The 22,301-nt window shown below is 45.1% G+C and overlaps 1 protein-coding gene across 3 annotated transcripts in view; it reads right to left on the bottom strand.

Annotated features, from left to right (window-relative positions):
- The window catches only part of NHS (NHS actin remodeling regulator), a 248,735-nt gene that overhangs the window by 34,745 nt on the left and 191,689 nt on the right, over nucleotides 1-22,301 (bottom strand). Inside the window, exon 1 of one of the 3 annotated variants that reach the window (XM_072333660.1) lies at nucleotides 16,246-16,432. The exons of the other annotated variants lie outside the window; for them this stretch is intronic. The gene's annotated coding sequence lies outside the window, so the exon portion shown is untranslated. Of the gene's footprint in view, nucleotides 1-16,245; nucleotides 16,433-22,301 lie in introns of those variants that run through there. 3 annotated transcript variants of the gene reach the window in all.

Consider the following 22,301-nt stretch of genomic DNA (forward strand, 5'->3'; position numbering starts at 1 on the left):
ACTTTTCAACACAGATTTCTTCACATTGACCCTTCTCATTACTCCAACTCTCAGTGACATGCCACAAGATAGCCTCTTCTCTCCAGCAGTGCAGTGCACGTTCTCTACAATACACTCAGCAAGCAGACGTGTAGAACGTCCTTTCCAATTCTCTCTCACAGCTCCACTATTTTTCTCCTGTACCGACTCAGATCACTACTAAGTTTGCCTAGTTGCTCCAGCAGCTCACCATCTTACTCTCCCTTTTAAAACATAGAAATGTGCAGCTCACTGGGATGTTGCTCTCACATCAGTCACCTGGATTCCACGTGCACTCAAGAGCAAAGCTTTACAAAATCCATTTGCTATCCTATCTTCCTTGGTTAATGTTTACCTTCAAGTTCTCGTGAAAAAAACAAGCTCATGCTACCCAGCAGATATTTTTATGTGAAGTGTTGCACACACATTTTTATCACAGGACAGTGTTTCAGAGGTAGTTTTAATGCATTTTGCCTATTTCTCCTACTCAAAATGTTCAGTTCCCCTGCATGTTTCTATCTGAATATTTATATCTGAAGCGGTCCCTTTCCAGTGCTAGCCTTTTGTGTCCCCACCAAGAATACTCCTTCCAAGAACAGAGGATCATCAGAGTCCTGTCTCCATGTCAGCATCCACAACACAAATCCTGCTGTAAAACACTGAGGGCCATGAAAAAGCACAGTAGAAGATGACACCTGACACAGAATATGCTGTGTTTAGCATACTGGAAGATAAGATTCAGATGATTTATTTGAAGAGCAGCAAGCATATTTCCATTTTCCTTGAAATCTTCATGAACTACAGTCCTCTATCAAAGCTCTATGAGTTATTCTCTATCAATCATCTCCATTTGGTCACAAGTGTAATTTAGCATCAATTACACCAACAGTGCAATGATACACACACCTGTCTCTCGGACAGTAGATAAAGGACATCAACTTATTTTACACCAGGCATCAAATGGCCATCAGCAGCTAACAGCATTTTGTTTACTACTGGAACACACTTCATTCAAGATGATAACCTAGAAAAGCCCCGTGGCCCCACTGTTTCATATTGCTAGTCTCTGATGCGTTTTTCCACAGGTCATGACCAAGTCACCTGTCTGGAAGGGCAACATACTCACTACAGCAGAAAAACATTAAGAAATGTGAAAAGCAAAACCAAACCAAAAAGAAGTTCAGCCTGGAGAAGAGAAGGCTCCAGAGAGACCTGACAGTGGCCTTTCAGTATCTAAAGGGGGGTTGTAAGAAAGAAGGGGACAGACTCTTCAGTAGGGTCTGTTATGAACAGGACGCAGGGAAAAGGTTTCAAACGAAAAGAAGGGAGATTTAGATTGGATATAAAGAAGAGGCTTTTTTACAATAAGGGCGATGAGGCACTGACACAGGTTGCTCAGAGAGGTGGTGAAGCCAAGGTCTCAAGGTCATCTTGGACAGGGCTCTGAGCTGTAGGTATCCCTATTCACTGTGAACTCACAACATTCATAATCTGCCCTCCAGAAAAAAAAAAAAGCAAAACCAACTGTTCTTATTATTTGTGAATAATGGTTAAAAAAAACAAACCAGCAACAACAACAACAAAATGAATGTATGGCCTTATGATTTGTGAATAATGCTAACTGTCATTAGCAACGGCATTATGATAAAGAGTTAGAAAACAAGGTCATCCCTCAGTGACAGAGACCTGAGCCCATGCTGGAGGCGAAGGGCTGCCCTGTAAAGGCTCTCATGAGAGGGAGGAGGAGACCAGACTTTCCTCACTGGCATATTTAAGTCTCTTGTCTCCAGTCAGTAGCACGAGGAAGCCAGTAACTGAAGTCAGAAGCTGTTCCCAAGCCAAAACCAAGACTGAAGACTGGTAACAACAGACAAGGAGAAGGCTGGGGTACTTTTTTGCCCTCCATCCCTGGAGACTTTCAAGGTGAAGCCAGAAGACGACCTGATCTAGCTGCGGATATCCCTGTTCATTGCAGGGATGTTGGGCTAGACTACCTTCCGATTCTAAGGATTCTATGATTCTTTGATTCTGAGTTCACACAGAAAATGAACAAGTACAGCCCCACTTCCCATCCACTGACACTGCATGCAGGCTGAGAAATCAAGCTCCCAAAAGTCAGGAACAACAAGCCATGTGTTAAGAGCAGAAATGGTGGCTAGTATTTCACACTTTTCCCTCTCCATCAGTCTTTTTCAGTATGCTTGGCTAGATGCCCTGAGCACTGCTTAACTGCAAGCTGAGGTAAGCAGCATCAGTGTCTTCCAATTATATTTAGTAAATAGTGGGCTACTATAGCCACACGTGTTCCTCTGAATTACTCACAGGCAGCTGGGGGAAGACAGAAAGTCAATCATCTCCAAGGGACCGAAGGCAACTCTTTTGCCTTCCCCAGGGAAATATCCTTGCAGCTCCTGCATTTCCATCACTCCTCTCCTACAGTGGGACCGAAAAACATGGCTTGCTTCCAGGTCTCTGATTGCTCCTGGGGTCATGGCTGCACCATGCAGCTTCTTCCCCACAAAAGCAAGGCAACTTGTATCTTTGCTCAGGAGACAGTCTACATACACAATGCTACGAAGTGACTCTCATGCCACCCTGATGATAGACCTAGCACAGAGGTGCAGCTGAAGATACAAATGATTCAAGAGGCAGCTCTTCCAGTGTTCTTTCAATGAAACTCTTCCTCAACTCAGCAAATACCTAAGTCATTCATCACTGCTCCTCTCAGATGTTCCTTTTGGCCTCAACCTCGCAAGTGATTTATGTGAGTGTACAGTTTTGTACAACCAACTTTGAACTGGGTGTGCAGAGCATCTAGCACAAAGGGGCTCTGGGCCAGAAGGGGAGGTCTGATTTCAATATTGTCTGGCAATATCCTTCTTCAGACCCACTTCTGACACAACACTTCTGGAAAACATTACTACAAGCAGGGCCATAAGAGTTCAGAAAGCCACTCTGAGCACAGATGGGAAGAAATAATATGGTCAGCTAACTCGCAGAGTTTCACTTGTTGAAGTAATACTGAATGTAGTCTTTATTGTATAAGGACAAAGAGAACTGCCTAAAAATATACATTTCCCTCTCCCCCTTCTGTGTTTTCTCAAAGGAATAGATTTTAACCAAGAAACCTGCTTACAGAGGGATTCTTGTTAGCCTTGCAAGATGGGGAGAGAGTACAGTAAATTTCCCTTCCTCAAGTTCTTTATTCCCTGTGAAAAACCTACTGCAATCCATGGTACACCATGCTGCTGCGTGCACAAACTCCAATGCAGGCAGCAGCTACAAAAGGCACAGCAGGAAAACCAGAACTGTGGCTGGCCCCCTTCCATCAGGGGCTGCTGTGTCACCAGACACAGCCCCAAACCAACTGCCGGCCACCAGATCCTACCCAAGTATTGCAGCTTTTTTTTCAACAGGCTTAAAGGCTAGAAATTGACCCTTAACTGGGAAAAAAAAAAACCAACCAAACATATAATGATATATGGAATGAACTGTACTACTGACAGCATTTTCTATATACAAATGCACAAAGCCACTGTGACATACTGGATTACTTTACAGAAGGAGCCCATCCAGACACCATTTGGAAACTTTGCCATGACGCTGTACCTATGGACTTCAAAATGAATAACTTGCATCAAGATAAGCTAGTCTTCCACTGTTGTTATTGTTTGAATACCATGTTCTCAGCTTGCTCACCTTAGGCACTAATATTTTTCTGTGGTGTTGCTCTATTTTTCTACTGCATTTCAGGTCCCTGCATACTTAAAATGGTAAACAAGCACCAAATGGTTAATGTTAGCTTGCATATGGCTGTCTGGTGAGCACTGTTAGCTGCAACCCCTTGTACAACCCTGCAGGGGATGCAGACCTGTTACCATGCCAGCTAGGGAGCTCCTACAGCTCACAGTAACCCACTAATCCTCTGTTTGAATTGAGACATCACAGCTGACAGCAACTAGCACAGAAAATGCAGCTTGAAAACATTCAGGCTAAAACAAATTCATTTACTTCTTGTGAAGTGTCAAAAGGTGTTAATAAAGATTATAACATACACTATCCTTTATCGTTATGGCTAACGCAGCTTTCTGAGCAAAACCATGCCCTATTGTTTGTACTCACGCATATATTGTTAAGCTGCATGTTTATGCAGAAAAACTAATTGAGCTGTAATGTTTTTATTTATCAGGAGGTTATCAGGAGTACTCAGCATGGGTTCACCAAGGGGAGGTCGTGCTCGACCAACCTGGTGGCCTTTTATGAAGATGTCACTAGCTGGGTGGACGGGGGGAGAGCGGTAGATGTAGTCTACCTTGATTTCAGTAAGGCTTTTGATACGGTCCCCCATGACATCCTTATAACAAAGCTGAGGAAGTATGGGATAGATGAGTGGACGGTGAAGTGGATCGAGAATTGGCTGACTGGCAGAGTGCAGAGGGTTGTCGTTGGCGGTGCGGTGTCTGGCTGGAGGCCTGTGACTAGTGGTGTCCCCCAGGGGTCTGTGCTGGGTCCAGTCTTGTTCAACATCTTCATCAACGACCTTGATGAGGGGATAGTGGCCACCCTCAGCAAGTTTGCTGATGACACGAAGCTGGGAGGATTGGCTGACACGCCTGAAGGCTGTGCGGCCATTCAGAGAGACCTGGACAGGCTGGAGAGCTGGGCAGTAAGAAACCGGATGAGGTTTAACATAAGCAAGTGTAGAGTCTTGCATCTAGGTAGAAATAATTGCATACACCAGTACAGGTTGGGGGAAGACCTGCTGGAGAGGAGCTCTGCTGAGAGGGACCTGGGCGTCCTGGTGGACGACAGGTTGGCCATGAGCCAGCAGTGTGCCCTTGTAGCCAAAAAGGCCAATGGCATTCTGGGGTGCATTAAAAAGAGCGTAGCCAGCAGGTCAAGGGAGGTGATCCTCCCCCTCTTCTCTGCCCTGGTGAGGCCTCATCTGGAATACTGTGTCCAGTTCTGGGCTCCCCAGTACAAAAAAGACAGGGATCTCTTGGAAAGAGTCCAGCAGAGGGCCACAAAGATGGTGAAGGGCCTGGACCATCTCCCCTACGAGGAGAGACTTAGGGAACTGGGTCTGTTTAGCCTTGAGAAAAGAAGGCTGAGAGGGGACTTGATCCAGGTTTATAAATACCTGGGGTGTGGGAGCTATAGTGGCGAGGCTGGTCTCTTTTCAGTAGTGCGTGGGGACAGGACTAGGGGCAACGGGCTGAAACTCCAGCATAGGAAGTTCCGCACGAATGTGCGCAAGAACTTCTTTACGGTGAGGGTGACGGAGCACTGGAACAGGCTGCCCAGGGAGGTGGTGGAGTCTCCTTCTCTGGAGATATTCAAGACACGCCTGGACGCCTACCTGTGCGACGTGGTGTAGGGAGCCTGCTTTGGCAGGGGGGTTGGACTCGATGATCTCTAGAGGTCCCTTCCAACCCCTATAATTCTGTGATTCTGTGATTCTGTGATTTATGAACAGCCACAATTGCTGAAGAGCTCCAGCATTTGTCAGACATTGCAGGGCTGTCGACCATTCTTTGTCAAGAGCTTTCTGTCAGAACATAACTGCGAGCAACAAATTCTTGCACATTTATAACTCATCAGTGTTTGTGCATGTGCTGGACCAAGTATAGTGCAGCTTTCAACACCTCAGTTTTAGCATAGAGAATATGCCAAGTGGCAAACGACTGGCTGGTTAATGTACATATAGAATCATCACCTGGTCACATGTATTATTACTGAGTAATGCACGTGAATAATGAAAACAGAAGATGCAATGAAATGGGTACGTATGGTTGAATCCAGCCAGAAAAAGTGCAAAAGCATCAGGTGTCAATGTCCAGTGATAACTATCAATTACAGTACTGAGGAACGACATCGGCCTGCAACACTGGACAGGAAGCCTTCAAACTCTAAATTGAAAGCAGTGATGACAAATTAAAATAAGCTACAGGAAATAACTTGCTCTAAAAGCCACAGGAAAATAAACTAGGAGATACTTTTCAGAAAGGAAAAAGGAACGGCAAAAGGAGAGGGGAAGAAGAGCACCGTCATTAAAATGAACATGCAGGAAGCGTAAGTAAAAATGTGGCCAGCGAGTAGAAAACAGTGTTTGATCTTAATGTATCACGCGTTGAGTAGAATGGGAGAAAGTACCCTAGGGAAGCAAAGATTTGTTCCCAGGGAGCAGAGCTGACAACACTCCCAAGCATAAAGCAGCAGACAATGGAAAGTACTAACAAAAGGAGCTTTCCCCAAGGGAGATGTGTCTCCCTGCAGTATTTCTGTAGCTTGCAGACACGCTCCCCTTTGATCTTGAGTATGACTGAGCCTTGGGGAGCTCTAAGTAATCTTCTGGAAGAGTCAGCATTGCTCTGGCCACTCTGGGAGGATTGTGAAACGATGGACAGCTGCCAGCCCAAGGCGCTGTGCTGGATTTGAGTGTCTGGATCCTGTAGATCACTGTGGATGGCTGAAAAGCCATCCTGCAGGTCTCAGCATCCTGGCAACATCCAGCCAGCAATCAGACAGCACTGCGTACACAGGCATGAGGAAGCAAACAGGCTTCCTTCAGACATAAACTGACCAACGCCATCGCCGTGTCAGAACTTGGCTGTTTTTATGGGCTGTGATGATGAGCCTGCAGATTTTGTTAGGACATTCCCATTGCTGTCATGGTGCGAAGGCCTCAGACAGGCAACTTAGCAAGGAATTAAGGGACTTCAAACAGTATGCACTGCCCAAGAAACTGAACAAATAAACTCAATTTGATGAAGAAGGGGAAACCATGCTCAGAAATGTGAGACGGTAAGCATAAACAACTGTCAAATGTTGCTGTCTTTGCCCCATCCTCTCAGCCTCTGGATGCTCTGGCTACCTGAGGACACGAGATCTGGCCTTCACTGTCTCTCTTCCACCTTACTGCCATCTCCTCTTTGCCATTCTTCCTTCAGCGTGCATTTTCTGAGCAGCATGGAAAAAAAAAAATGAAGTATTGGAAGAGGTGCCAGACTGTGCCCCAGGCTGAAATGCTCTAGGCACTGAACAGAAAAAGGCAGACAACACCCACGGAGACAGCCCAGCCCTGATCCAGCAGGATGCTGTCTGGGGGAGGTAGCAATAAGGCTTCACATCCCATCAAATCCCAGAGCATCTGTTAACAGAGAGGGGGAGGCCACCTCAGCCAACTTCTTTTTTATTTTTTTTAATATACTATGGATATTTTTTGTTAAGTCGGAGACATTTTATATACAAATACAGATCAGTTCGCAGCCATCTGCTTATTTTGTATGTAACATCTCAAGTATTGTTAGAGTGCTAGAGAGAATATGAAAACACGCTCTTATCCCTGCCATGGAGCTTAAAATAAAACAAAAGTAAAAATAAAATTTAAAAAAAAAAGGGAGAAAAGAAGAAGAAAATACATGGGAATTGTGAAGCAGTAAAAAGCAAAGAATTGAGGCAGCATTTTCAAACAGTGGTGTCCTGAGCTGCAGTGGTTTGAACATGCAGCTTGGTTCACAAGGTTAATATGCTGCCAGATCCCAGCTCTGACCCTGGGCACATCCCCTCTGCCTTTCACAGCTATCATGCATTCTCAGGGATCTTCTACCCTTACCTCTTGTTTCTACTATGTGTTTGAAGGGAAGAAATCACCCTTTGCATCCAGAATTCATACATACAATAACAAGCTCTTCATTTCATCTGCTAAGTGTAATGCAGTGGCACAGGCTGCCCAGGGAGGCAGTGGAGTCACCGTCCCTGGAGATGTTCAATAACTGTATTGATATGATACTAAGGAACAAGGTTTAGTGAGCAACACTGGTTGGATGGTTGGATTAGATGATCTTAGTGCACTTTTCCAACCTTAAGGATTCTGAGATCGTATTCTAATGATGTTTTATAGTTGGGGCTTTTTTTAGTGTTTTATTTATCCAGACCAAAGTAGCTCTGCCTGTTCCCTGCTAAGGCATACTCCAAATCTGGACAGAAAAGCTGTGGTTTGTGTTCCCTATCCCAGAGTTCTGAACCTATCAGATGCCCCAGCACAACAAATGTCTGCCATTTACAAGCAGGTCCAAAACTCTGGCCTGGGCAAATACCAAGTGGTTCATTATTCAGAACTAATCTGACATGTTCAGAAAAGAGAAAAGAGGCAGCTTGGCTCCCTGTTTGATTTCCACCATAACCCAAACGCACATGGCATAGGGAAGACGCACTTATTCACTAATCAGCTGCCGGGTTTAGAATCACTTGAGGCTTTTATAACTACTCCATTTAAATCACAGCTAATTCTGGAAAATCAAGACTGTTTCTCTCACCTGCCAGTTTGGTAATTCCACCTTCATGTTTGTTCATATTAGCAAGTATCAATTTCCAGTGGGATGCAGTAAATCTTCTCAGTGTAGTGAGTCAGGGTGAGGTCACTGCTTGGCAATGCCTTTGTTAAGCAGAGTTACATCTGAAGTTTGGGTTTTTGGCATACTTAACATCCTCTGATTTTATCCCAAAAATGGAATTCTATGCAGCAGCAGAGAAGAAAACATTTCTAAAAAGCATTATGAAAATGGAAGTTGAAGAGAGATTCATTCCAATGTACTTTGTATGGGCTCTCCGTTGTGCCTTCTATTAGCATCCTGATTCCTTTCCTCCTTGTAGTATTTTTTCAACAGTAACGTTTTACAAATACTGCCATGTTTCGCCATCTGTCAACAGTAAGTACAACTCTTCCTATTTTCCTTCATGTACTTTTGGGATGGGACCTGTTACAGCAAAACTTCATTCAGTCTGTCAGAAGAAAACATCTAAACGCTGCTGTTGAGAACAACTTATTTTGCAAGTACTTCTACAGCACAGTGGAATGATTTCTGAGTTTTCAAGAAATTCCAGTTCCATGTCTGCTGAAGTCTGTGGTCATATCCATGTTAACTTGACACTAAGCCTTTAGGCTAGTTTGGAAAAGGGCTGGCTAGAAGATGCTTATATTGCTCCTCCTTCAGTGCTTGTTTACTTGTAGACACTCAGAGTGCAGGATCACATTGCTTTGTTCGGTGCATTTGTACAAGCAGAAATGAATAATGAAAATGGGCTTACATACATTCAGTCTGACTTAGTAAGTGGGAAACAAACTTCTAGGTTCTACATGAAAGGGACTGAACAGTGTGGAATGATGCCGCACTACAGTTTTTAGCCCCCAGCCTCATTGACTGCAATCTCCCCCCTTGACACACTTGGTAAATACTTCTCATGGCCAGCTGATGGCTTTTTACATTACCAAATCCTACTCTGGTAGCATGTAGACCACAATTCATAAAATAGAGTTTACTACACCTCTTGGAAGTATTGACAACAGTACAGTGCCCATTTAAGCAGCAGTTGCCAGAAGATGAAGGCTCTGCCTGCCTCCAAAAAGTTTCCAAGAATCCCAGAGAGATTCACTATTAATGCTCACATCAGAAAACATCAGGGACCTGCAAACTTACTTGGCTATAGAAACACCAACTTCCTTCCTCCACTGTTCAGCAAAGAGGATACTGCATGGCCATCTGATGTACAAAAAGAGACCACCAGAATAAAATAGTTACTGTGCTCCAGCCACTGCTGATTTTGTTATTTCCATCCATACTGACTACTTGATATAACAGAGCTGCAGTGCTGCTGCTTGTATCCCTGCTTTTGCTAAGGTTGCAGTAAAAGCCTGGCTTCCTTTGCTCTCATCTCCATTCCCAGCTTGCTTTCCTAAGATGTAGGTGCGATGAAGAGACACCACAGAGCAAGCAGAAGAAAAACTGAATGAAATGCAAAATCTGCATTGTGGGAAAACAGAGATGCACAGTTGGTAGAGACCCAAAGCGAGTTCAGAGCACGGAACTGCAGTAGAACAATCTGACGCATCAGTCAGCCATTGAATACGGAAATGCATCCAAATTGGCTAAACACTTTTTGGTACATTTATGTGGTGATGTACAACTTAGAGATTTATTTCTTTTTTACTTTTGCCTCATGTGAACAGGCATCCAGCACTGCCAAGACAGCAAGGAACACCAGTCGGTTATACATTAAGCCCAGACTCCTGAATCACACCCATTACCCCTGCCACTCCAGCAGCAGTGTGTAAAGTCCTCAAACCATCAGATATCCCATGTTGGAAGGGACCCACAAGGATCACGGAGTCCAACCTCTGGCTCCACACAGCACCACCCAAACCAAACCCTATGTCTGAGCACACTGTCCAGATGCTCCTTGAACTCCAGCACTGGGGGCTGTGCCCACAGCCCTGTGCATCCCGTTCCGTGCCCAACGCCCTGTGGTGCAGCCCCTCTCCCTGACCCTCAGCTGCCCCTCCCCTGGCACAGCTCCATGCTGCTGAAGCTGCAAGAGTCTAGTCCTTTCCTGATGGGTCCTCAAAGAACACCTGGAGAATAAAAGCTACTCACCACAGACATCAGAGAAATACAGATCAGCAAGGAAACAGAACCATCCATTTTCATGAAACTGACATCCCAGCAGAACACGTTTTTTATTGTTACATACCATGTTCGCTGCTTCACTGTTAACTGAAAAAACTGTCAAGTCACAGAATTGTTCTGATCTGTAGTAAAAATACAACCATGCGCTACAATTAAATCCCTAAAGCTCCACTGAATAGAGTGTAGCAATTATTGTGGGCTTGGCTCAACATTTGGAATGAAGACATCAGGGAAAAAAGCAGTTGGTAGGGTGGTGCCAGGAGAAAACAGGCAGACCAAGTGCAAGGGAAAATACATCTTTCCCTAACTGGCCTCCCCTCCTATGCAGGTTTTCGAAGCAGACTGCCCAGCAAAGAACGCCTAAGAGCAGTCACTCTGAGGTCCACAAGTGCTCCTGCAGCACAGTCAGCACATAATACCTGTCAGCAGGTCCCAGTATTGAATAACAATAACTTTCAATAATAACTAATTAGTGTCACATACAGAAGCTTTAAGATAGAAAGCGCTATAGCTCTTCTGCTGTCAGACTGCAGCACTGAGGCTGAGCTTTATGCATCTGCTGGGCTGGCTCAAGCAAGTCTCTGCATGCGAGCAGGGACCTTTCCTTCACAGTGCTGTGTCAAATGATGCAGCTTGTCACCTTCTCCTGCTCTATAGTGCTGCTCCTTCTGCAGCCATCCGGCCAGGGCTAGTCCTTAGCAGATCCTCCAGCTCCTTTAGGAGAAGCAAGCAGAAGCTCATTTTGGCTGGCTCTGAAACGTTGGCATGGTCAGAATGCCTTTCCCACACTTTTCTTGCATGTCAAGCAGAGAGACGTATCTGTGTCGGTCCATGTTGAACATGTCACCTTTTTATTCATAAAGACAGCCTGTATCTTTAATCACTTTGCCAGAACAATAGCAAAGAAACAAGCACTTGATTGCCTGTGTTATCAGACACTATTGAATAAGTCTAGATAAAGATGCCGAACAACCTTGGCTGATTAGTATTCCTCATGCAAACACTTCCCTATAACCCAGAGTCATCTGTATCCCGGCAACCCTTAAAATTTCATTCTCACTGAATTGCCAGATCTTTATCAAAATATAATTACAGTCTTAATTTGGAAGATAAATTTTGATTGCCTGTGCTATGCCAAAGTGGAAAAAAAAAAAGAAGTCAGGTATGGGAGAGCTGAGGTACAACTGGCAAATGTGAATCTGCATATTCTGACATTGGTGCATCACCTTTCCTCTAAGCAGAAGTTAGCTCCGACAACTAGTAGCGAGGTTATGCAGGGGTAGACTGACAAAGACATGAAAAACCAGATGCCCGATGCCATCAAATGAACTTTGTGCTAAAAGCAACTGGATGGTGTGGGTAGGTGGGGGTGGTGGGTAGAATCTGTACCTGTATATGAAGATTATCACTATTATGATTATCTACTATTATCGTTACCAGGTGAATGCAGCACTTTTGTAAACCTGGCAGAAAACACTGCTCTTTCATGAAAGATGAGGAGACTGGACAGAGGTAGTCTTTTCTCCCACTGCTTTTTCTTTCAATACATGCAGGAACCAGCACAGTGTTTTACAGTTATTTCCAGAGGGTTCTCAAAATGCAGGGGTCACAAAATGGCTTCAGATTTCAGCAAATTGTTCTAGTGTTCATCTCAAGCCTAAGTGACAGCTTTTAAAAGCACCCTTAAGAACAGCCCCTGTGGCTGATTCATTCCAGTAAGATCTTCTGGCATCAAGAGCTTGGCTGCTATGAGGCTGAATAAAAGGGGGGATGCTTTCCAATGATGGTAGAGTTCTACACGTATAGGCCGCTATCAGCTAACCACCTCAAGTCTGCACACTCTGTAGGGCACAAAATAGCTGTTCCTCCACTCATGTGTGCCAGCACCTTTCATTCCTCACAATGACAGAAGACATTAAGATTCATGCATGTATCACAATGGACCAGCATAATCCATCTTTACTATGTGCTGTTACAGTGATGTATTATATTTGATCCCACTCCCATTTGCAGCAGGCGCATAATCAATCTCTACGTACAGTATGAAGATGCAGCTGGAAATCCCCATCACTTTAAGCACTATAACCAAAGACATACTTCTGAGTGGGAGTCACTCTTGTAACATCCAAGAACTGATGTGACAACAAGGATTTTTTCCAACTCAAACATGCAGCCTAGAAAAAGGCTTCCCAGAGGAATACAGCCACTGCCAGCTCCACCAATACAGCCCAAAGGCGAAGAGACAACCCATTAGGCAAGCCACTGATGTTACCTAGTTTCAGACTTAGCAGACTACAGCGGTCCAAAACCAATTCAGTTTTACCCTAATGAAATGCCAAGGGGGAGAAGATAATTACTTGGATGGCAATAGCATAAACCTAATTAGACACCTGACCTCAGTGTTTCTTGGTCACACGCGCAGAGTTGATCTCATTGTTAAATTTGGAACTGGGAAGTTCTTCCTTTACTCCTCCCCCACACACACTGTCAGGGACTCAGTTATTTGTACTTTCTTTGCAGTATTGATATGGATCCCTTCCCAGGACAGTGAGATCTCATCCCTTGAAGTTGATTTCCTCACCTCCTGTTGTAGCTTTGGGTATTCGGCCTCAGTCCTCTTTGTTATCTACTTTATAGCTTTGATCATCATTGTACGTCCATGAAATACTCTTTGATATACCTGCTACCTCAAACTCATGGCAACCTGAGCTCCCACAGAGCTTACACTGTCTTCTCCCAGGCAGACCATATAAAGTAAGAACAACTGGGACAGTATATAAATTCTATCACACAAGCATATAGAAAGATTATCCCACAGACAGAAAGTCATACCGTGTCAGAGTTCTGGTAGAAAAAAAAATGTTCTTCCCCATGGGCAGCAATCAGCTACATCACACAAGCAAAATTTCCTTCCTTCATACTCCACTACCTCAGTGCTCCCCAAGACACCAGTCTAAACCAGAGTCTGGTATAAGCAAACAGAGCTGCCAACTAAAAAGACCTAAGACTCACCAAAGTCTAGAACAACACCACAACCTTTACAGTCACTTTGTGCACTGGTTCCCATTTCCTGTTATCATGTCCATTCATGGCAGTGATGCTTTTGCTGGCAGTATCAGCAGAGAGCTTTACAGCTGAAGGGGTGCAGAGACTGAAACATTCTCACTCCCTTGCAGGTAGGACTTCAGTGGGGTTATGCTGTACTGCAGCAGAAATGCAGGGCAGGGAGGAACCATGAGAGAACTGTCAAGTGCACATTCACAGCCCTGAAACACAGATAAGCTGCAATGAATAGCAAAAGAGGTGCCCACCCCCAGACACAGAGGACACTTACTAAACTGAATTTTGACTCAAGGGCGGCTGAACTTGCCCTAAAAAGGTCAAAATGCAATGCTAGGTGTAGTTTTCCTGCTCTAAAGTGGAGCAAGCATTTCTAGAGCACCCCAACCTTATTCTTTCTCATTCTTAAAAAGCCTCAAAGGACATCACACAAACTCTGCAGGCTGCTGTCTGTCCCAGTGCTTTATTTCTGTTTGCACTTACGAAGGTCTTACTAACCTTCTCTGCTGCAAAGTCAGCTGGTTCCTAAGGGGGAAGAGGCTGCAGAAGCGGGCTCAGTGGCTGCAGTCACATGCGTCTCCCCTCTTTTTTGGGTAGCAGCCTCCATCTCTAGTGCCAGGAATTTCTAATTTCTCACCTCAGATGAACTGAGCTGAGACAGACAAGCCAGATCTAGTGCCCCCGCATACTCCAGGCAAGGGGCAGTGGGACGGCTAGGGCTTCCAAATGAGGAGGATAAAGAGATGCTTACTTCAGAAGCACAATTCTTTGCTCTCCTTTTCAAACATTATTTTCTTTGTGGTCAAGGGTGAAACAGAAAAGAAAGTTGTCTATCCACAGCAATAGATTCAGCTTAGCACTGGAGAGATGGAAAGTCTCCATATGCTGTGATGACTACTTCAGTATTGATATCCATTCCCCAAACCTGCCTGGCACACAGCCCCCTCATGAGCACTATCAATGACAGGCAAGCACACACCTGAATGAAAACCGGACTGATAGAAACATGGCATCTTGAAAGCTTGGCCTGAGTTACATGTTCCCACACTGAGGCTCACACTGGAAGGACTCGCAGAAGGGAGAGGTTACCAGATTTACTCTCCCATCAAGCCATGTTGCAAGGGGAGGAGCTCAAAATGACCCTATGTCAACTGCCAGCATCTTCTCAACAGCTGGTAGAAGACAGTCTTGTTCCTCAATGGACATCACTGATAGCCTTCTCAAGGACAGCGACAGATTTCCTTTAGCCTTAATCATCAGCGCGAACCTCCTGAAGGAACATTTTGTATTGGTTTGATACCATGGTGTTCCCATTTTTCTCCTACTCATTCTGAAGCCCAGATTTCCCAGCCTTAAATTCACAAATGCCATCACAGATGGCAGCAGAAGGTATGTGGTTACCATACACATACGTAAGCAAAAATAAGGTCTCCTTGGGTATCACTCAGGCTCTCCTTGATAAGAAGATAAGTAAGCCTTACTACGGACAAGCGGGAGTCTAGGCAGAAATATTATATTACTTTCATAGCGAAATGAACCCTCAGCATCACAGCCTCTGTCTTTGGACCAAGCAGCACCAATAACAAGCACAAACCCAAACTGCACCAGTGCCAATGATAGCTAATACCCGAAAATACGGACTTGAAATGCTCTTCCCTGCCTGCCGTTTTGGTGATGCCTCTTCACCCTCAATGGACCTGTCATAATAACCTTATGTACCTAAAAATGGCTTGCCTGCTGCTGATTGCTTCAGGATCCAGCGAGGAGAATAAGTCTCTGTGCTGCTGACCATCTGCAGAGCAACCCAGCAGTGCACCAATTTCTATCAAAAACAGCAACTGGGCAAATGCAACGGAGGGTGCAGCACACAACTGGTTAATGCATGTCATTAAGAAATATGTATGCATATGCTGTCTCTAACAGTCCAAACATCTCACATTGACATTTACTATTCAGTTCCATTAGAATTAAAATGCTCATAATAAAAAACCTGGCAACGAAAGAAGAAGAAATTGCCACGAAAGCGTGATTCATTTCTGTCTCTGCAGTTGGCTAGAAGACTTTTTGCCTCCTAAAAGCAACGCTAAATGTCACCTATTACAGACACAAATGCCAACCGAGTCCTTTTCCATCCACCTGCGGGGCTCAAAGTACATTTCCCGTGTGGAAGGCTGAGTGCTTGGCAACCTCTGCATCCCAATTCCAGGCGAGTCGCAGAATGCTGCATGCTGAACTCTGCTGTCATGACATGGATCTGCACAACGGATAAAAATCCTCAAACTAACCAGGCAAAACTTCAAACACCTGCAAGGTATTTCACAAACCAGAGGCGAAAGCTAAAGTCAAAGCGTCTATTTAGAGAGCGAGGAGCAATGCCCTCTGCATAACCCATACCAAAGGTCTACCAGAACAGTTTTGCAAAGGAAAGAAAACGCATTACCGTCGCGGGGACCCTCCAGTCAAAGCTGAGAACCATTCTGGGACTGCAGGTTTTTCCTCCCAACTTCCCTCACCGCTGCGGGAGGAACTGGTTAACAATGACATCACTGCTGGTGCTGCCCTCCTCCCGCTGCCGAAGCAGCCCTGGCCGCTCCTCACTCCGCACCCCCGGTCTGCGGTGCTCCCGGTGCGGGACGGGGCCGTCCTGCAGCCCCCCTTGGAGAGCCCGGCTCCCCTCTCCCGGGCCCGGAGCGACTCTCACCTGGAGGGACGCAGCGATGAGCACGGCCGGCTCCCCTCGCGGCCAGCTCCAGTGTGAGGCAGGAGGGGCAGAAAAGCCCTCCGGAGGGTTCTGCCTTGTGCCTCGTCTTCCTTCAAGGAGAGGACCCTCGCTCTGCTTTGTAGCATCCTCCTTGCGTTAGGACTGCAATCTCTCTCTCTCTTTTTTATTCTCCCTCCCCCCGAGCGTGACATCATCAGACACCAACTACTTCTGTCGAAAACCAGCACCCCCGAGCAACGCTACCTGGGACGAGCCCACCCGCAACACCCCGGTCCCACTGCCGTCCCCAGCACGACAGTATCTCAGCTCAACATAACGACCCCACAGCCGCCCCCTACCCAGCGCCATGCCGCGACCCCGGGGCTCAGCCCGCGCCTGCGCGGCCCCGTTTCAAAGGCCCCGACCGCGGCCTCCAGGTGGAAGGGTCGGGGAGAGTGCCGATAAAAATGCAGGCATGTGTTCAGGATCTCCTGCCATACCAGCAGTGCTGCAGATATACCAAATGCTGCAACAAGTAGCAGCGCCACGGCGTAATGCTGTCTGTGCAAACAAGCTCAGACACATCTGTGTGCTGTCAGCATCCACAGTGGGCTGTACGCACATACACCCTCACTGCCATGTTAATTACAGATGAGCATTCAGAATCAGAAATCATTAAGACCACTAAGATCATCTACTCCAGCTGCCCACCTACTGCCAATATTGCCCTAGTGGTTTAGTAACCACGTTCCTCAGTGCAACGGATAGACATTTCTTGAACATCTCTAGGGATGGTGACTCCACCACCTTGCTAAGCAGACTGTGCCAATACCTCATTGCCTTTTCTGAGAAGAAACTTTTCCTAATATCCAACCGAAACCTCCTCTGGAGCAACCTGAGGCCATTCCCTCCTGTCTTATCGCTGTTACCTGGGAGAAGAGGCCAACCCCCACCTTGCCACAGCCTCCTTTCAGGCAGTTGCAGAGAGCAATAAGGCCTCCCTTGAGACTCCTCCAGACTGAACAATCCCAGCTCCCTCAGCCGCTCCCCATCAGACTTGTGCTCCAGACCCCTCATAAGCTTCATTGCCCTTCTTTGGACATGTTCCAGGGCTCGACATCTTTCTTGTAGTAAAGGGTCCAAAACTGAATACAGTCACTTGAGGTATGGCCTCACCAGGGCCGAGTGCAGGGGGGCCCTACAGGTCCCTTCCTCATATGGCAGCTTGCTCAGGCTGCACCCACCTCCTATGGGAGTGCAGCAGGTGTGGGCCTCTGGCACAGGCCACAAAAACCCGCAGGCTTAAGTAAGATGGCTTTGGTGAACAGGGATGTGTGACCATCTTTGAAGCTCCTTGAGTATGAAATTTCAGATAAACACAGAAGAGTGTGCCAGTCTGCCACTGCTCATTAATCAACCCTCAGTTTTCTCACTGCTGTGATAGGTATATCACAGTCATTAGCAGAGGGGGATGCTATTTACATGTAGCGGCATCAATAACATCTCTGGAGTAACATTGATTATACATCATATACTAGATCAAAAGAGAAAAAGGCAGAAAATGTGCCGATTCACAAGATAAATTTCTGTTTCCCGTTCTAAATGAAGACAATGTTTAGCTCATATTCTTGAGGAAAAAAAATCAAACCTGCTGCCTGTCCCCTACATCCCATGCCTTTAATTTTTGAGCTCCCTGCCGCAAAATTTGCCAGAATAATTTATTATTTTCTTTGTAATTAAGATCCTACCAATTTCAAGTGGGAAAAAAAGAAAAAAAAAGAAAAAAAAATAATAAGAAAAAAAAGCGAATTAGTGCCATCCTCACTGAGGACAGCCAGGTAAAATTCAACCATTGCACTTTCCAATTCGAACTGTCTAGGTGGCCCTGGGCTAGTGGCAGCCCACTTGCCCTTGGAGTTGGAAGAGGATCCTATGACTTCTGAGAGGCAGTGAGCATCTTATACAGTGAAGGACACATAGATACATTCCCAGGCAGTCCTTACGTCTTGGTTTTCTTTGGTTACTGGAACAGTTATTCTAGTGTTTTGGCTTCTCACAGGTTTATCTGCTCTTTGAAGCAAAATTGCTTAAGTAATTTCTTTCCATGAAGAAAGCCTTTCTTACCCCCTTCTCACTTCACTTTGGTTCTTCTGAGGGATGGTATTGTTTTAATCTGCAGCCAGCAGTGTTAGCAAGCTGCCAGCTGGTTACAGTGGCTCTCAGACCCAACCAGATCCATGCTCCCCCCCGAACATGAGATATTTTTGTAGGAAAGCAAACAAAACCATTCTGCTGAGTGGGCACAGACAAACGAAGTGCAGGACTGAGGTGGAACAAATCCAACATAAATAAGTGAGAACTGAATCTACATCCAGAGCTCCCAAAACTCCCAATCAAAGAGGAAGAAATCCTTTCAGCCAGGAGAAAGTAGAGCTTGCCCACCTCTCCCATAATTTCCTATCCTATTGTAATGATATTAACAGTTTCACTTGGCAAATGCAGATTCTTTCAAGTATTTGGGTGACCGAGTTGAAGATCGGTGCCCAAATAAATGAGCATCAAGTGGAAGCATTGCCTTAATGTAAGCATTTCAGTGTACCTTGGGGTTTCTCCAAAGTAAATGGGGTAGAATATGCTCCATATTGTATGAATTCTCCACTTGCCTTAGCAAATGCACTCATTCAGGATTTCCAATAGCCTCTTTAATCTAGTACTATGCCTCCCACGAGCACAGTTTAGCAAATGTATTGTGTCGTTTAAATGGGTGTTTCCCCTTTTAAGAGTCATTCAGAGATGAGCTGAGAGTCCTGGACCACTTTTTTATCTTTGACCGGTCTTTAAATGCAATCAAGTTTGGTAACAGACATGGAGTTAGCAGATGAATGTCACACATCTGAATCCTCTGCTATTTTTAAAGCTACAAAATGCACTGAAATGAAGAACTAAATGTCCTCTTCTTTAATGACATCCCTGCAAGTTTCTGAAAAAAAAATATAAATTTCAATACTCTTCCATTTCAACCCAAGTCGTTACAAAATAAATCAAGGTCATGGCTGTCTGTCACTTTTCCAGATTACTCGAGTAAAGGCTTCCTTCAGCCAAATAATATCAGCCTTAGTAGGAACACAGCCTCTCCTGTTTCATTATTTCAGGGAGATTTGAATTTCAAAGTTGATGTAGACTACATAAAAGTTAGCTTTCAAGCAGAAGTGGTATGAATATTCTTCCCACTCCTCTATTTTACTTTCTCAGGAAAAAAAAGGAATGATGAAGAATCAGAACAGTGTGTCATGTCTCTGAAACAAAATCTCAGTTCTTTTTCTTTCTGTTGCCTGTTTCCCTTCCAATCCACTTGAATGTGTGGTACCCCACAAACAGGCCAGTGGTTCCTGCTGCTCCCCTTCTAGTGGAGCTGGCTGTCTTCAGCGGTGGCAGCTCTGAGCATCATATCATCATTCTGCAAATGATGGCAGTTGAGTTCCTTGGAGAGCCTTACTCAAGTTGCACTTCTTATTAGTCAGGCCCTTGTAATCAGACACAGCCCAGTAAGGTGCAGATGCAAAGTGACAAATGGAGACAAAATGTGGAAGAGGGAAGAAGGAGAAATCTGGAAGGAAGAGACATGAAAAAGGGACTGGGAGACTATTTTCCAGTTTCTGTGTATCTTCCATATAGGCCGAATGGCAAGCATGCACTGGATATATATCCTCAGAATCAGAGAACCATTCAGGTTAGACAGTGCCTTCAAGATCATCAAGTCCAGACATTAGCTAACACTACAAAGTCCCATCACTAAACCATGTCCCTTAGTGTCACGTGCACAAATCTCTTAAAATACCTCCAGGAATGGGAACTCCACCACTACCCTGGGCAAGATATTCCAGTGCTTGATCATCCTCTCTGTGAAGAAATTCTTCCTAATGTCCAATCTGAATCTCTCTTGGTACAATTGTAGGCTGTGAGGTTGGATACAGCTCACATGCTCATTATGTCATCTTTGCTGCATTTAGTTCACTAGTGCTGAGTTTCATTTCCTCAGAAGGCAGTGGCCTCAATGACAGACATACACTTAATTTCTGTCTCAAAATCTTCACACCGGGCTCCTTGTAAAGCTCAATATTGATTTTAACATTCCTATTTTAAGCTTTTACAACCTCTAGGGCCACCCCCCTGGTCTAGTTGTTCCCTACTTCTTTTATGTTCATACCTGTCTGTTGCATCACTGGCCTAACCTCACCTCAACCTTGGCAGTCAGACCAGAGGCATCCCTCTGCATCTCACTGCAGCACCATGAAGGTATTGAAGAGCAGGTCACAGGAGGGACTATCTCCTGTCTACCAGATCTGCTTGATCCAAGTCCTTTGCATTTGTTGATGCACATCCTGATCTACACCCATCAAGATGTCCATCAAGAACAAGAAAACACTTTGCTTTGAAAATCTTAACTCCCATCATACTACAGCAGGGTAGAGGAAGCTAGCTTGGCATTTGGAAGTCAAGCAAATATTATTTTGATGAGACAAAAGAGCTCATGTGTTATTAAAATAATTAAGACCTAGAAAACAATGCAATACAATGAAGGCATAAATTGAAACATTTGAAGATAGCACTGGGAAGATACCACCACCTAGTGAAGTAGATTCCATTCTCAGGTTTTCTTTTCAGCTATTCCCCATGGCTGTCTTCATACATGGATACCTTCACATGGTCACAGACCCACGTTCTCACCCTCACTGAACATTGTGATAAATCCAGAAAGCACGAGGTAGATCACCTCCTCACACACTGCAGTTCTGTTCCTTAAAAGGCTGTATAGAATAGCATGCTTTTTTCTTACACATCATAAAAAATCATTTCTCAAGGCTACGAGGTCATGCACTGAGAGCCCTTTTATAACAGCAACTCTTGAAGCACAACTCCTCTGCTTGCTGCAAGCCAAACCTTTGTTATATTCAACTGTATGTTCTTTAGGCTGTAATTTCTAAAATGTAAATTAATGAGTATCTGGTAGAAGATGAGCACCACTCCTCCACGAGTCTGGACATGTGCATGTTATTGCAGATGAGCACTGCGGTGGTAACTTGGCTTTTGGATGAGGCACCTGCAGGGACAGTGAGCCTTGCTAACGCTACCTCAGCCATCCATCTCACTGTCTGCTTCTCTTCTTGCCCTGCAGTATCCCTCCCAAACCCACGGTCTTGGCACTCATGCCCTGCAACCTTGGCTATCAGACCTCTGAGCATCCCCAACCATGAAATATTGCAGCCCAAAACCCAGAACAGGCAATGGAGTCCTGTCTTGGTCAAGCAAACAGAGTGAGAAACAATCTGCATGCAGCGAGCACAGAGCTAGCTGCTTTGAACCAGGGGCCACCATTCTCTTTAGCCCATGCTGCTAGTATCGGTTTTTCTGCAGCTGTAGCAACCAATGCAGGTTGGAGCTAACAAGGTAAAACCTTTTACAGATACACTGAATGAATTACAAAGTGCTGTATGTTCCTTGGGCCTGTTTGCTCTATTTCCAGTGTAGACAAGTGTTAAGATTGGAATTGTATTTGTAAATATCAGAAGGATATAAGGTTGTTCTTCTTCCCCGGCCCCCATTTTTTGTAATTAAATTGTCTGCTGTCTGTATTTTGGGGACCTGTGCAAACACTTCATGGTGCAGCATTTAAAATGTCACATACATATATATACAAGTGTGCATTAAAATGAGAGCAGGAGCTGTGCCTCTCTCCCCTGGGGCTACCTGGACAGGGAGGGGTACTCAATGCACAGCAGAGGTCACCACACTCTGCTGAGAAAAGGCTGGGTCCAAGATATGCCATATGCAGTGACAGCTATGTGTTACAGAGGTACTTTTGCTTCCTCCTGCAATGGCAGGGCGCAGTTCACTCACATGCACACTGTATAAGTGGCTTTTAGCCTCATGCTCTGTAGAAACAAATGGGATGGGATCATGACATCTGCCCAACTGTGCCTTGTCCTCCTCCCCAGCCACCTCAGTCCTATTAGCCAGCCTGTGTTAAACTGATGTGGGTAGGTGGGAGGGTAGAT

This window comes from Excalfactoria chinensis, chromosome 1, assembly GCF_039878825.1.
Source record: "Excalfactoria chinensis isolate bCotChi1 chromosome 1, bCotChi1.hap2, whole genome shotgun sequence".
NCBI lineage: Eukaryota > Metazoa > Chordata > Aves > Galliformes > Phasianidae > Excalfactoria > Excalfactoria chinensis.